The sequence below is a fragment of the Macaca thibetana genome, chromosome 4, assembly GCF_024542745.1.
Source record: "Macaca thibetana thibetana isolate TM-01 chromosome 4, ASM2454274v1, whole genome shotgun sequence".
NCBI lineage: Eukaryota > Metazoa > Chordata > Mammalia > Primates > Cercopithecidae > Macaca > Macaca thibetana.
The window spans coordinates 165,513,979-165,531,357 of NC_065581.1; the positions used below are offsets into that span (position 1 = coordinate 165,513,979).

Here is a 17,379-nt window from a genome sequence, read left to right on the forward strand (position 1 = left end):
CACAGCCAACTTGCCCCAAAGCTTTTTCTCTGATTGGCTCTCTGGGTTCGCCTTGAGGGAGGAAGAAGCCAGAGCCCCTAATGCTCTGCTCTGCTCAGCTCAGGAGGTGGCCTGTCTAGCCAGGGGAAGGCGGAGTGGTCAGCCCCTGCCAAGATTTAAATGTTTTGGAACATTTGCTAAGAGAAAACACCCTCAAGCCATGGTTGTGCTAACACAAATTGTTCTTCCTTAAACACCCACACACACACACATACACACAGCATGAGTACCTTTATTTCCAAAGTGTGAAATTCCCTAAAGTAGACAAGAACTCGTTCAACTCCCTATAGATACCTTCTTCATCTTTATGCGGATAAAAATGTGTAAGATACATTTGAATTTATTTGGTGTTGCTTTTATTAGCAAAGATTTCGGATGTAATTGTCAAGGAAATTGATATTAATTTGCTTACATGAGTACGTTCCTTAAAAAAGCAAATTATTGATTAGACTTCCCTTAAATTAATCTTCAGCTTCTTGGCAGGAAGTTTGTTGATCTAAAAGGTGATTCCACAGCACGAAGAACCCAAGGAGCCTGCGGTGAACCCAGTGGTAGCAAAACAGTGCCCTCTAGTGGCTGTTGAAGTCCCGGTTCTGTAGAACAGGCGTGCTCTGAAGTCGGCATCCCCCAGGGTATCTGTCATTTTAATGTCCGATGACTACCTGCCGATTCGAGCAGATCTACAGAATCACCTCTTTTCTCAAGCTGATAGTTTTATTTTATCTCAAGCTGATAATTTTAAGGAGTGGAATGGTTATGGCACCTTTTGAATGCTTTACATGTACGTCTTTGGCTTTGGGAGGTCAGCCCAGGCCCAGGTCATGGCTCCAGTGCACAGGCGGCTCATAACGCCAAAACCAGCTCTGGGTTTCTAGAGATTGCATTCTCTTCTCTCAGGCAACTGCATGTCTGCAGGAATGTGTAGGCTGCAGGAAGACAGGCTCAGGGGTTGGGTAACATAAGAGCGTCCCTTTGCTTATGACGAGACCACTGGGCCACCACGTCTAAGACCTGCCCTGGTCACAGGAACACTGGGCGGTGCTGGGAGCTATCTCCTCTAAGAAGCATTTTATTCTGCTACGGAGAAACGGCAGAGAGTGAAATATACTGTTGATTTTTTTTTAATCCCTTTTAACATAGATAAAGGGGAGGAACTGGGAGGAAAGGGGAGAAAAAGCAGATGAAGCCATGGTTTCAGAAATTCAATCCCAGCAGAAGTGCTGGAGGGACAGGGAGGGTGTGGCTCAGAAGGATGGAAACAGACCAGGTTTATTTGTGCACAATGGGAAGCTCCTCAGGAGACACAGGCTGCAGAGGGGGAGGGGAAGAGCAGTCTCTGGAAACAGCCCCCAGAGCCAGAGAACGAGTCTTAGAGGATGGGGCTGGTGAGTTGAAGCAACCAAGGGAAAAAGACCAGCAGACAATGCAATAAAACATCAGGAAGGTCTTCTAATATCAAAACACAGGTCATTCGTGGGAATTACAGACAGGCCAGAATTGAAGTAAAGTCTTGCCAAAAAATAAAAATAAGGTCCAAGTTGATTCATCGATAACACGGTTAGTGTGAAGAAGTCCATGTTATCCTAATTTCTTTACATATTATTCCAATTTGTATTGTCTCTGAAAGTCAAAATATCATCTTAGTCAATTAACATTTATTGGTGATAACATTTATTGGTGAAGCCCAACTATGTATCTTGAAGTTCACATTTATGCAATGTATCAGGGGCTCTTCCAGAGGCTTTCAAAATTATCCAAATCTTGAACTTTTACATCCCTCCTTTTTAAAGAGGAAACAGGTTCAGCGGGTCATTGACCCACCTGAGATCATCTAGCCAAGAAATTAAGGATTAGGATGTGAACTCATGGAGCTCATCTGTTTCCATGCTCAGAATCCCTTTGCTAGACTGTGTGGCTCTCACGTCTATGTAAGCATTGTCAGGCCTCTGAGCCCAAGCTAAGCCATCATGTCCCCCTGTGACCTGCACCTATGCATCCAGAGGGCCTGAAGCAACTGAAGATCCACAAAAGAAGTGAAAATAGCCTTAACTTATGACATTCCACCATTGTGATTTGTTTCTGCCCCACCCTGACTGATCAATGCACTTTGTAATCTCCCCCACCCTTAAGAAGGTTCTTTGTAATTCTCCCCACCCTTGAGGATGTACTTTGTGAGATCCACCCCCTGCCCATAAAACATTGCTCCTAACTCCACCGCCTATCCCCAGACCTATCAGAACTAATGGTAATCACCACCCTTGGATGACTCCTTTTTCGGACTCAGCTCACCTGCACCCCGGTGAAATAAACAGCCTTGTTGCTCACACAAAGCCTGTTGGGTGGTCTCTTCACATGCACTTGTGAGACATTTGGTGCTGAAGACCCAGGTCAGAGGGACTCCTTCGGGAGACCAGTCCCCTGTCCTCACCCTCACTCTGTGAAGAGATCCACCTATGACCTCGGGTCCTCAGACCAACCAGCCAAGGAACATCTCACCAATTTCAAATCGGGTAAACAGTCTTTTCACTCTCTTCTCCAGCCTCTCTTGCTGCCCTTCAGTCTCCCGGTCCTTCCAATTCCAGTTCTTTTTCCTCTCTAGTCGAGACAAAGGAGACACATTTTATCCGTGGACCCAAAACTCCAGTGCCGGTCATGGACTCAGGAAGGCAGCCTTCCCTTGGTGTTTAATCATTGCGGGGACGTCTGCCTGATTATTCACACACATTCCATTGGTGTCTGATCTCTGCGGGGACGCCTGCCTTGGTCATTCACCCACATTCCCTTGGTGGCAAGTCAATGGCAGGGACGCCTGCTTTGGTTGCTCACCCACATTGCAACCCAGGGTTACTCCCCACCCCCTTTTCCGTGTCTCTACCCTTCTCTTTAAACTTGCCTCCTTCACTATGGGCAACCTTCCATCCTGCATTCCTCCTTCTTCTCCCTTAACCTGTGCTCTCAAGAACTTAAAACCTCTTCAACTCTCAGCTGACTTAAAATCTAAGCGTCTTATTTTCTTTTGCAACACTGCTTGACCTCAATACAAACTTGACAGTGGTTCTCAATAGCCAGAAAACGGCTTTGATTTCTCCATCCTATGAGACATAGATAATTTTTGTCAAAAAATGGGCAAATGGTCTGAGGTGCCTGACGTCCAGGCATTCCTTTACACATTGGTCCCTCCCTAGTCTCTGCTCCCAGTGAGACTCATCTCAAATCTTTCATCTGTCCCTCCTGCCTGTTCCTTCAGTCTCCACCCCAAGCTCTGAGTCCTGTGAATCTTCCTTTTCTACTGACCCATCTGACCTCTCACCTCCTCCCCAGACTGCTCCTCCTCAGGTCGCTCCTGGCCAGGCTGAGTCAAGCTCCAACTCTTCTTAAGCCTCTGCTCCCCCACCCTATGACCTTTCTATTACCTCCCCTTCCCACACCCGGTCTGGCTTACAGTTTCGTTCTGTGACTAGCCCTCCCCCACCTGCCCAACGATTCCCTCTTAGAGAGGTGGCTGGAGCTCTCCAAGGTTAATGCTCCTTTTTTCTTTATCCAACCTCTCCCAAATCAGTTAGCATTTAGGCTCTTTTTCATCAAATATAAAAACCCAGCCCTGTTCGTGGCCCATTTAGCAACAACCCTTAGGCTCTTTACCACCCTAGACCCAGAAGGGCCAGAAGGCCGTCTTATTCTCAATATGCATTTTATTACCTGACCCGCTCCCTACATTAGAAAAAGCTCCAAAAATTAGATTCTGGCCCTCAAACCCCACAACAGGACTTAATGAACCTCGCCTTCAAGGTGTACAATAATAGAGAAGAGGCAGCCAAGTAGCAACATATTTCTGAGTTGCAATTACTTGCCTCCACTGTGAGAGAAACCCCAGCCACATCTCCAGCACACAAGAACTTTCAAATGCCTCAACCACAGCAGCCAGGGGTTCCTCCAGGACTACCTCCCCCAGGAGCTTGCTTCAAGTGCTGGAAATCTGGCCACTGGGCCAAGGAACACCCGCAGCCCGGGATTCCTCCTATGTCATGTCCCATCTGTGCGGGACCCACTAGAAATCGGACTGTCCGACTCGCCCGGCAGCCACTCACAGAGTCCCTGGAACTCTGGCCCAAGGCTCTCTGACTGTCTCCTTCCCAGAGCTTCTCAGCTTAGCGGCTGAAGACTGACGCTGCCCGACTGCCTCAGAAGTGCCCTAGACCATCACGGACGCCGAGCTTCAGGTAACTCTTACGGTGGAGGGTAAGTCTGTCCCCTTCTTAATTAATATGGAGGCTACTCCACATTACCTTCTTCTCAAGGGCCTGTTTCCCTTGCCTCCATAACTGTTGTGGGTATTGACAGCCAGGCTTCTAAACCTCTGAAAACTCCCCAACTCTGGTGCCAAGTTGGGCAGTATTCTTTTGTGCACTCCTTTTTAGTTATCCCCACCTGCCCAGCTCCCTTATTAGGTTGAGGCATTTTAACTAAATTATCTGCTTCCCTGACTATTCCTGGGCTACAGCCACACCTCATTGCTGCCTTTTCCTCAGTTCAAAGCCTCCTTCGCATCCTCCCCTTGTATCTCCCCACCTTAAACCACAGGTATAGGATGCCTCTACTCCCTCCTTGGTGACCAATCACACACCACTTACCATCCCATTAAAACCGAATCACACTTACCCCGCTCAATGCCAATATCCCATCCCATAGCATGCTTTAAAAGGATTAAAGCCTGTTATCTCTCTCCTGCTACAGCATGGCCTTTTAAAGCCTATTAACTCTCCTTACAATTCCCCCATTTTACCTGTCCAAAAACCAGATAAGCTTTACAGGTTAGTTCAGGATCTACACCTTATCAACCAAATTGTCTTGCCTATCCACCCCGTGGTGCCAAAGTCATATACTCTCCTATCCTCAGTACCTCCCTCCACAACCCCTCCATAACCCATTATTCTGTTCTGGATCTCAAACTTGCTTTACTATTCCTTTGCACCCTTCATCCCAGCCTCTCTTCATTTCACTTGGACTGACCCTGACACCCATCAGGCTCAGCAAATTACCTGGGCTGTACTGCCGCAAGGCTCCACAGACAGCCCCCATTACTTCAGTGAAGCCCAAATTTCTTCCTCATCTGTTACCTATCTCAGCATAATTCTTCATGAAAACACACGTGCTTTCCCTGCTGATCGTGTCCGGCTAATCTCCCAAATCCCAACCCTTTTTTCATTACACACAGCCAAAGTGCAGGGCTGTGTGGTAGGAATTCTTACACAAGAACTGGGACCATGCTCTGTGGCCTTTTAATCCAAACAACTTGACCTTACTGTTTTAGCCTAGCCCTCATGTCTGCGTGCGGTGGCTGCTGCTGCTTTAATACTATTAGAGGCCCTCAAAATCACAAACTATGTTCAACTCACCCTCTACAGTTCTCATAACTTCCAAAATCTATTTTCTTCCTCAAAGGAGGCTTTGAACTGGGGAAAAGGGCAGCAATGAGGTGTGGCTGTAGCCCAGGAATAGTCAGGGAAGCAGATAATTTAGTTAAAATGCCTTGACCTAATAAGGGAACTGGGCAGGTGGGGATAACTAAGAAGGAGTGCTTAAAAGAGTATTGTCCAAGTTGGCACCAGATTTGGGGAGTTTTCAGAAGTTTAGAAGCCTGGCTGCCAATACCCACAACAGTTATGGAGGCAAAAGCCCTTGAAAAGAAGGTAATGTGGAGTGGGTAGCCTCCATATTGATTAAGAAGGGGACAGACTTACCCTCCACTGAAAGAGTTACCCAAAGCGTCTGTGATGGTCCTTAGGCTTCCGAGGTGATTGGGCAGTGTCAGTCTTCAGCCGCTAAGCCGAGCAGATCTGGGAAGGAGACAGTCAGAGAACCTAGGGCCAGAGTTCCAGGGGCTCTGTGAGTGGCTGCCAGGCGAGTTGGACGGTCCAATTTCTAGTGGGGTCCCGCACAGATGGGACATGACTTAGGAGGAATCTCTGGCTGTGGGCATTCATTGACCCAGTGGCCAGATTTCCAGCACTTGAAGCAAGCTCCTGGGGGAGGCGGTCCTGGAGGAAACCCTGGCCACTGCGGTTGAGGTGTTTGGAAGTTCTTGTGTGCTGGAGATGTGGCTGGGGTTTCTCTCACAGTGGAGGCAAGTAATTGCAACTCGGAAATACGTTTCTACTTGGTTGTCTCTACTCTATTATTGTACATCTTGAAGGCGAGGTTCATTAAGTCCTGTTGTGGGGTTTGAGGGCCGGATTTTAATTTTTGAAGCATTTTTTTAGTGTCAGGAGCTGACTGGGTGATGAAATGCATGTTTAGAATGAGATTGCCTTTTGACCCTTCAGGGTCTAGGGTTGTAAAACGTCTCAGGGTTGCTGCTAAGTGGGCCATGAACTGGGCTGGGTTTTCGTCTTTACCTTGGGTAGTTTATTTAAGCTTGTCATAATTAATAGCTTTGTAAGCTGCCTTTTTAAGCCCTTCAGCTAGGCAGGAAATCATGTGATCTCGCATAGCTATACCTGGGGAATCTGCCTGATAGTTCCATTGGGGATCCTCTTGGGGAACTTCTCTAACGCCTTCCTGGAGGTCTGGCTCGTGAAGCTGGTGGTTGTCAGTGTGATATTGGGCTACAGAAAAAAACTCATTCCCGTTCATCTGGGGACAGGGCAGAGGTCAGGATGACATTAAGTCACTCCAGGTTAAATTGTAGGACAGAGTAACATATTTGAATTCCTGTATATATTTAGTGGGGTCTGATGAGAAAGAGCCTAAATGCTGACTGATCTGAGAGAGGTCTGATAGAGAAAAAGGCACATGTACCCTGACTATGCCTTCAGCTCCAGCCACCTCTCTAAGAGGAAATTGTTGGGCAGGTGGGGAAGAGCTAGTCATGGAACTAAACTGTAAGCCGGACCGGGCGTGAGGAGGGGAGGTGATAGAAGGATTATAGGGTGGAGGAGCGGAGGCTGAGGAAGAATTGAGACCTGACTCGGCCTGGCGACTAACAGCCTGGGGAGGAGGGGAGAGGTCAGATGGGTCTGTAGGAAAGGAAGATTGGAAAGACTCAGTGATGCCTGGGGTTGGGACTGAGAGGACAGGTGGGATGGAGAGAAGGAGGATTTGGGAGGAATTGCATTGGGAACAGAGACTAGGGAGGGAACGAAGTGTGAAAAATGTCTGGATGTAAGGCACCTGAGACCCTTTGCCCATTTTTCGACAAAAATTATTTAGGTCTTGTAGGATGGAGAAATCGAAAGTGCTGTTTTCTGGCCATTTGGAGCCATCGTCAAGTTTGTATTGGGGCCAAATGGTGTTGCAGAAGAAAATAAGGCATTTAGGTTTTAGGTCAGTTGTGAGTTGAAGAGGTTTTAAGTTTTTGAGAACACAGGCTAAGGGAGAAGAGGGAGGAATGGAGGGTGGAAGGTTACCCATAGTGAAGGAGGCAAACCCAGAGAAAAGAGAGGGTAGAGACACGGAGAGAAGGGGTTGGGGGTTCTTGTCCCCCAGAAAAGTGGTACTTGCTGCTAAGGGTGAAGGACCAAGGCAGGCATCCCCGCATGGTCAGACACCTCTGAAACGTGGGTGAATAATCAGGCAGGTGATTAAACACCAAGGGAAGACTGTCTTCCTGAGTCCGTGACCAGCGCCAGAGTTTTGGGTTCACAGATAAAACACATCTCCTTTGCCTCTACCAGAAAAGGAAAGGAACTGAAATTAAGAGAAGGGAGAGATTGAAGTGTGGTGCCAAGATTGAAAGGAGAAAGGTTGAGGGATAGTGAGAGAGGTTGGAGAAGAGAGTAAAGAAAGGCTGCTTTCCGGATTTAAAATTGGTGAGATGTTCCTTGGGCTGGTTGTTCTGAGGACCCGAGGTCATAGATGGATCTTTCTCATAGAACAAAGAGCAGGAGGATGGGATTGATCTCCCAAAGGAGGTCCCCCAGTCCGAGTCACGGCACCAAATTTCACTCACGTTCATGTGAAGAGACCACCAAACAGGCTTTGTGTGAGCAATAAAGCTTTTTAATCACCTGGGTGCAGGGGGGTTGAGTCTGAAAAGAGTCAGTGAAGGCAGATGGGGTGGGGCTGTTTTGTAGGATTTGGGTAGGTAAAGTAAAATTACAGTCAAAGGGGGGTTGTTCTCTGTCGGGCAGGGGTGGAGGTAACAAGGTGCTCAGTGGGGGAGCCTTTGAGCCAGGATGAGCCAGGATGAGCCAGGATGAGCCAGGAGAAGGAATTTCACAATGTAATGTCATCAGTTAAGGTGAGGACTGGCCATTTTCGCTTCTTTTGTGGGGGAACGTCATCAGTTAAGGCAGGAACAGGCCATTTTCACTTCTTTTGTGATTCTTTACCTGCTTTGGGCCATCTGGACGTATATGTGCAGGTCACAGGGGATATGAGGGCTTAGCTTGGGCTCAGAGGCCTGACAACTACCATACTGGACAACACTTCCCCAGACCAAAATGCTAAATCACTTAAGTTTTCCAAGCTCAGTTTCCTGTCTTATAACAGGTCTAATATTTCTAATGATATTAGCATAGCACTGTTGTTGGTAACATGAAATAATGCATGAAATACTTTGCCTATGGTAAAGTACCAGCCTTGTAGCAGGACTGTTGTGGGAAGTCAGGGACCCCAAGTGGAGGGACCAACTGAAGCTGTGGCAGAAGAACATAAATTGTGAAGATTTCATGGACATTTATTAGTTCCCCAAATTAATACTTTTATAATTTCTTACACCTGTCTTCACTGTAATCTCTGAACATAAATTGTGAAGATTTCATGGACACGTCACTTCCCCAATGAATATCTTTGTGATTTCCTATGCCTGTCTTTACTTTAATCTCTTAATCATATCATCTTCTTTGTAAGCTGAGGAGGATGAATGTCACCTCAGGACCCTGTGATTGTATCAACTGCACAAATTGTTTGTAGAGCATGTGAGTTTGAACAATATGAAATCTGGGCATCTTTAAAAAAGAACGGGATAACAGTGATGTTCAGGGAACAATAAAGGTAACTTTGAACTGGCCGCCGGTCAGCCAGACAAAACAGAGCTATATTTCTCCTCTTTCATAAGCAAATAGGAGAAATATTGCTGAATTCTTTTTCTCAGCAAGGAACATCCCTGAGAAAGAGAATGCGCCCTGAAGGTAGGCCTATAGATGGCCCCTTTTTAAGGGGTCCTGTCTTTTACGGTCGAAGCTGAAGGGATGAAATAAGCCCCGATCTCCTATAGTGCTCCCAGGCTTATCAGGTGGAGGAAATTTCCCACCTAATAAATTGTGGTCAGGTAGGTTATCTGCTCTCAAACCCTGTTTCCTGATAGGATGTTATCAATGACAATGCATGCCCGAAACTTCATTAGCAATTTTAATTTCTCCTCATCCAGTGGTCCTGTGATCTCACCCTGCCTCCATTTGCTTTGTGATATTTTATTATCTTGTGAAGTAAGTGATCTCTGTGACCCACACCCTGTTCGTGCACTCCCTCCCCTTTTGAAAATCGCTAATAAAAACTTGCTGGTTTTATGGCTCAGGGAACATCACGGATCCTGTCGACGTGACGTCTCCCCTGGACACCCAGCTTTAAATTTCTCTCTCTTGTGTCCACTGAGACACTTAGGAAATAGAAAAGAACCCATGTTAAACATTGGGAGCAGGTTCTCCCGATACAGGACAAGCCTCAGACAAAACTCCTCAGACACCGAGTTAAAGAAGGAAGGGGTTTATTCAACCAGGGACATCGGCAAGACTTCTGTCTCAAGAGCCAAGCTCCCTGAGTGGACAATTCCTGTCCCTTTTAGGGGCTCACAACTCTAAGGGGGTGCATGTGAGAGGGTCATGATTGATTGAGCAAGCAGGAGGTACGTGACTGGGGGCTGCATGCACCAGTAATTAGATTAGAAAAAAACAAGATAGGGATTTTATAGTGCATTTCTCTACAATGCCTGTAATCTATAGATAACAGAACCAATTAGGTCAGGGGTCGATCTTTAACTACCAGGCCCAGGGTGCGGTGCTGGGCTGTCTGCCTGTGGATTTCAGTTCTGCCTTTTAGTTTTTACTTCTTCTTTCTTTGGAGGTAGAAATTGGGCATACGACGATACGAGGGGTGGTCTCCTCCATTATTCCCCCCTTTTGAGACTCTCACTCATTTTATTAGTAGGAGTTCTCACTTTAATTTTCACTACCCATGTCTTCTTGCAAGACAGATCGATAGTGATTCATATGGTACACTTGTGCATTATGGTGAACTAAGGTGGCGCTGAAGCTTTTTATCATTCGAAGAAGTACAGGTAGCAAACAAGGGAGCAGTAAGTAGGTTCCTGTTACTATTATAACTCTTATTATAGGAATTTTAAATTCTCCTAGTGCTGGGAGCCATTTTCTAAACATGGACCTAGAATCAAATCTATGCCACACTTGCACAGGCACATGGGCCAGTTTTGTCATATCTCTAACCATGTCTTCAACTACTTGCCCTTGATTATCTATGTGTAGGCAGCAATTAGTAAGGTTAAGTTTCCTACAGATCTCTCCTTCAGCTGCTAGCAAGTAGTTGAGAGCTAATCTATTTTGATAGATAGCATTTCTCATCTGAGTTTCTTGCTGGGCCAGAATAGTCAAGACTCTGCCAGTTTTATTAGTGATTATTTTTAAGATAGCTTGTAACTATATGATTCGGTTGATCATGTAAATGGGGGTCTGGTATCCCTGTGAGCCATCTTGTGCTTACCCTGTGAGCCATCTTGTGCCTAAGTAGCAGGCCTATAATATTGTATGATTCTCTCTGGGGGCCATTTATCATTTTTTCAATTTCTTATGGCTATGCTTCTCTTTTCGTGGGAAGCATAGACAGGGAAGCACAGGAGTTCACCTGCTTTTATGGGCAGTAGGAAGAAAGATGGTATAATAGTGCCAATAACACAACTACCTGCCCACTGGTCAGGTAATTTGGCATAAGCTTTATGCCCACATATCCAGTATAATCCACTGGGGAATGTCCAGTCCCAGTGGGACTCTGGGTGGGTCCACATGGTTTGCAACTTGGGGAATTATGACTGTTTTTGTGGTACCATTGTACAGTTTCTGTCTCAGACAACTAAGTCGTCCTACGGGGTGAGTGAGTTCTTTTCTTTCTCTAGCTATGCAATATTGTCCAATAATTGAGGCTTTTAGGACCCAGAAATTATCAGGGTGATTCTTTTGAGCTGGGAATTCATCAGGAACTGGGTCTGTAGGTACTAATTCTCAGGCTTCCTATGGCCATTGTTCTCTTATTACAGTTCTGCCACATACATAACATGAAGTGACATTGAGAGACTGGGCTACATGCTCGGCTAATTGCAAAAACAATTCTTGTTTATCCTGGAATTTCTGGTACTGGCACATTTAGTTCATCATAGAAAGTTTGAAACACTGGCTCAGGAGAGCGTTTGTAAACTTCTCCTCGAACCAAGATATTTATTCGAGGAGCCAGTCTGGCTCCGTCAATTCCTAAGGTCACACACTGCTCTTTTTTTCTAGCAAGGATCAAGGGGATTGGTTATTACTAGCTCTAAGGGGTTACATTGTCCCTTAGTACAGGAAGGGCCATTTTTTCCATTCTGAAGGTGGACTGGATCCTTTTCATTATTTTTTTTTCTTTTATCCAAGTGGCCTAAATGACACAAGACCAGTATTTACATTTATTTCCACACAGTCTTAATTTATGACAGATGTACTTATTTTCTGCCATACACCCTCTTTTCTAATTAAGAAAAACACAACTTATTCCTAACTTATTACTATTAATGACAGCACAGGCATCAAATTTTAAGGTGACTTGTTTGGGCACCCCTTTTTCTTCTGTTTTGGCTAACACTTTACTTGTATCGTTTATGAGCCCCCACCAGTCCTCAGTCCTTAATCTTATTTTAAAAACTGTGGTCATGGGAGGCTCAGATGGGTCATAACACACATCAGGTTGGTCCTTTCCTGGGCTACATACCTTGTATAGAATAAGATTATACAAACAAGTTCTTTTTAGAGTTCCAGTATACTTATAATAACCGTAAAATAATAGGACCGTAGCAACCTTTTGTCCTATCTCAGTGACTTGATGTATACACTGAGAACAGCCCTCAGTCTGAGGAAGGTCAGCTGAAGTCCTTACTGTACAAGTCCAAATTTTAAGGAAAATGAGTCCTGTGATGAGTTTCCTCATGCTTCAGTTGTGTGTGGACCAGTCAGCTTCCGGGTGAGACTGGAGAAGGGCTTGTTGTCTTCTTCAGAGTCACTTGGCAGGGGTTGGTGAAGCTGCTCCCGTCCACATACCGCTCACAGTCTACTGATGTTTAAGGATGGTCTCGGAGGTTGGGCCTGCTAGAAAAAACTGAGTCCAACACCTCTACACAGTTATGTTCAACTGGGCTCTCTGATACCAGGAGCAAGGTGGTAAGGTTTAGGGTTTTGCAAACTTCAGTGGTTATGTGGAGATTTTCACATAGCAAGCTTTGGTACTTGGTTGATCTAACATTTGTTAACCAATGATGTCCTTTGGTATTTATTAAAGTTACCACAGCATGGGGGGCCTTTATATTCAGGTTTTGCCTAAGGGTTAGTTTATCTGCTTCTTGTGCTAACAGGGCCATTACCGCTAGGTCCCTTAGACCTGGGGGCCGACCTTTGGAAACCCTGTCTAGTTGTTTTGGAAGATAGGCCACTGTCCTTGGCCAGGCCCCACAGTCTGGGTTAAAACTCCAACTGCCATTTTTTCTCTTTCTGACACACAGAGTGTGAAGAGTTTTGTCAGGTCAGGTAGCCTCAGGGCTGGGGCCGACATGAGTTTTTCTTTTAACTCATGAAAATCTCATTGCTGTTGGTTATAACAGATGTAGTTTGTCTAATCTACATTTTTATTAACTGTCACCTACTAAAATATTGACTCAAATCCTGCAGCTATTTGATTTCAAGCTTTAAATTGATCTGGTATTCTACGTGGGGCTCCAATTGCATCTAAAGAGACATGAGAGTTGAAAGACCCATAAGGGGCTTCTCTCACTTTATGATGTCTAATTATTTTTTTCCTTCTGGTTGATGAAATGCCAGGGTGAAAGGGATAGTCAATTGGACTGAAGTACAAGTGTCACTCCAGCTATTCAGCAGAGTGCCTAGTAAAGGTCCACCATAATACCACCACACATCCGCTCAGGGATGAACAAGGGCTGACTGATTGATAAGCTCTTAAAAATTCTTAAGCTCATCGCATCCTTTCAGGTCTCCAAGGAACGCTAAGTTTCCTCCCTGCTGTGAGAGACATGAAGTGAACTTAGTGTTGGGAGATGGAAGATGGATGGCCCTCGGGGGCTGACCCGCAGGGACTTTGGGATATAGCAGAGAGAGCTTGGCATGACTTATTACTCCAGGCAGTAGAATCCTGGAAAAGAGCTATCATGCAGCCTACGCCTGGTCGACTGGAGGACCACCTTAGTGGAAGGGGGACAAAATGTGCACAAGCATAACAATTGCTTTTGTTTAATGTGCAGATGGAATATTTGATCCATTTTAACCAGGCATTTGCATCTTGGTATCCTGTCTTAATGGCTAAAGTTTGTTTTAAGTCTTTAACTTCTATGATCCTCTAGTAAAATGAATGTATGGTTTTAGGGAAATTACAAAAACCAGTTGGGGTAGTCCATCCTTGCTCTGTAGTGGTCCACAGAACGTTGGACCAACTAAGGTATGAAAGCTCTACATCGGGGGGCAACACTCCTGGTTGGCATTGGGGTCTTTATCAAAATGTCCCCGGATTAAATTGTCCTAGTTTACTAATGTCTAGTCTGAGGAGAGTCAGGAAGGACAGAAGTACTTTTCTGAAGTAGAAAGCTGTCTTTGACTTGGCAAGTCCTCACAGGGTATAACAAGGCAAGCATTAAATTCAATAGTTTGAGAGGAAATTGACTTGGTTATATTAATAACTAGATGGTCAGCAACAGAACAAGGAAAGAAGAAAGAGTAATAGAACAGATTAAAAGAGTTAAATTTTTCTTAGCTTAGGTTGGTAGGGTTTTCCCTTGGGACTGTGGCCCACGACTCTGGAGTGGGTGGTGCTTCTGGTTGTATTAATAACTAGATGGCCAGCAGTAGAACAAGGAAAGAAGAAAGAGTAATAGAATAGATTAAAAGAGTTAAATTTTTCTTAGCTTTAGTTTGGTAGGGTTTTCCCTTGGGACTATGACCCACGACTCTGGAGGAGGTGGCACTTTCTTGACACAGGTGTGATGAGTCCATCCCTTTTTTGCTGTGTGAACAGCAGTCTTGGTGGTTAGCAGCACAAGGTAAGGTCCTTCCCAGGCTGGCTCAAGTTTTTCTTCTTTCCACCTTTCGATGAGAACGTGATCTTCAGGCTGGTGCTGGTTTACTGGAAATTCTCGGGGTGGTACATGTGCTAAAGACTTCAACTTTTTTTTTTTTTTTTTTTTTTTGCGAGAAAGCAAAGTGGAAGAAAAACCAAGTATATAATTTTTAGAAATTGACCTTTTGTTTTAAATGTGGAGACATTGGCAGTGAACTTTATAGTCTTTAGTGCCTTTTTACTGAGAAATTTCCTTTAGCACCTGTTTTTATTAGTTTTTAAACCAAAGAAAGCCAAGTACCATTTTACATTTAACAATGCTTCTCGTATGATTTTTATACCAGATAAGCTAAATTTTATCTTTATATTAGTGTTATTAATGTTAAACCTAATTTTAATAAAACCTTGTAGACATATTTACTTAATTTTTAACGTTTGACCATAAGGTAAGATTTTATAGAGTCTTTTTAACCTTTTATAATTTTTGCTAAAAAGCAGGTTGGTGCCTTAAGAAAAACCTGTTATGTTTTAATGTCCAGTTCACAGAAAAACTGAATGATACTTCTGTAACTTTAGCCAATATGTTTACACAAAGAATGTTCTTTACCATTAACATTTTAAAACTTGCTTAAACCTTCAAAACAATAATTTTTTTTAACTTTTTAATGTAGGTAAAAAATGTACATTCTTATGCCTCCTTATAATCCTTTCACCAAAGGTATACTTATCTTTTCTTATACCTCTTGCACATAAATTGTTTTTTTTTCAATAGTTTTACATTCAGGAGGCCTAGTTACTTTTAAATTATACAATATTTTTTACATAAATTCTTTTTTTAACACACTTTTTTTTTTTCTCTCATGACTTTTACAGGCAATTTTTTGACATGCCTTAACTTTCTGACTTATTACAAACATTTCTTTCTTTAAATAACCAGTTAATTTATTTCAGGACAAGAATTTACCATATAACACTCTTTCTATATAAATTCCTCCCCCTTTTTTCCCTTTCTTTTTCGAAGATGAGAATCATTTTTTTTTCCAAGGTGAACTTTTTTTGTGTGTGTCTGTGGACTAGACTATCTAAAGGCCACAAGAATAGAATTACTATAATATATGTTACGCTGTTAACTTTTGCCAACTTTACTTTTGTTGAAAACCTTGTAAGTTTGGGATTTTAATTATCCTTTGCTATTCATAAGGCCTTGTTTTTTCCAATTTAGAATTGGTATAATGGCTTTTAAAGGAATAGGGTACACTTTTTTTTTTCTTAACTACTTGTGTATCTCTCTCTCTCTCTTTCTTTCTTTCTCTTTTTGACTTTGTCTCTCTCTCTTTGACTTTCCTTTTGCCTCTGTCTCTTCCTCTCTCTCTCTGCCTCTGTCTTTCTCTCTCTCACTCCTTGACTCCCTCTTTGTCTGTCTCTTCCTCTCTGTCTCTTCGTCTCTCTCTCTCTTTGCCTCTTTTCCTCTCTGTCTCTTTCCTTTCTCTCCCTCTGCTGGTCTTTCCTTGCCTCTGCTGGCCGCTTACGCTGCTGATCTCTCAACCACCGTGTGTTAGGGGCAGGGGATCTAAAACAAGCTGGTCTGGGTTCCCTGGCTTACAGGTTACCTCGTGCCATATCTTCGAAACAAGGGACCTGCCCAGGCTTCCTTCTAATGGCCAACCTACCTCTAATGCTGGCCAGTCTATCTTACACAAAGTTTTAAGTTTTCCTGGTGTCATAGTACTCCATAGTCTCCCTTAAATCCTTTTTTTGAAAATTTTCAACATAGTTCCTAGTGGGGTGGGCTTACTTTGTGCCTCACCCATGTTTCCTCTAGACAAAACACCACGCTCACACCACATGCACACCACAAAACAAAGAATGGGTAAAAAGGGTGCACACACACTTTTGTAGTTTACACCAAACCAAAATCAGAGTATCAAGAAATCCAAACCAGGTCAAAACCAAAACCAAAGTATCAAGCAATCCAAGTCAAGTCAAAAACAAAAACCAAAGTGCCAGTACAGGCACACCATGGGTGATCAGGCCACGCTTCCACTCAAATGGAGTGGGCAAGTTCCCAAGCCCAATCCTGTCAAGCAATTCAAACCAAGTCAAAACCAAAACCCAAGTGCCAATAAAGGCATGCTGTGGGTGATCAGGCCACGCTTCCACTCAAATGGAGTGGGCAAGTTTCAAAGACTAGTCTTACCAAGTTTTAGATGTCCAGACTCCAAATGTGTGTTCCTTCCCGGTGTTCAGCCACTGCGTTGATCCTCCATGGGGGCCTGCCACACACTGCTCTGGCGAGGCGTCCCACTGGGGCAAATGCCTACCGGGGAGCAACTCTCAGGATCCGTGTCACTTGGGCTGGTTGGAGTCCCCCGCAGGGATGTTCCACAGGGCAGGCTTGAGCTGCCTCGACCATCTGCCATTCACCTCGCTTCCCAGTCAGGGAACCAAGAAATGTAGCAGGACAAGCCACAGACAAAACTCCTCGGACACCGAGTTAAAGAAGGAAGGGGTTTATTCAGCTGGGGGCATCGGCAAGACTTCTGTCTCAAGAGCCGAGCTCCTCGGATGAGCAATTCCTGTCCCTTTTAAGAGCTCACAACTCTAAGGGGGTGCGTGTGAGAGGGTTGTGATTGATTGAGCAAACAGGGGATACGTGACTGGGGGCTGCATGCACTGGTAATTAGATCGGAACAAAGCAGGATAGGGATTTTCACAGTGCCTTTCTATGCAATGCCTGTAATCTATAGATAACATAACCAATTAGGTCAGGGGTCAACCTTTAACTACCAGGCCCAGGATGTGGCGCCGGGCTGTCTGCCTGTGGATTTCATTTCTGCCTTTAGGTTTTACTTCTTTCTTTGGAGGCAGAAATTGGGCACAAGATGGTATGAGGGGTGGTCTCCTCCCTTATCCTCATGTAAGTTTTTTTTCTTTTAATAATTGCTGTACAGTGTTGTGAAACCATACAGTCTTTGCAATACGAAGACTTTGGCCCCAGGATCTTATAATCACATTAGCACTTCT

At 44.4% G+C, this 17,379-nt stretch overlaps 1 protein-coding gene across 2 annotated transcripts in view; it reads left to right on the forward strand.

Moving 5' to 3' along the window:
• Positions 1-17,379, forward strand: part of UNC93A (unc-93 homolog A) — a 59,242-nt gene that overhangs the window by 18,910 nt on the left and 22,953 nt on the right. The window lies entirely within an intron of this gene.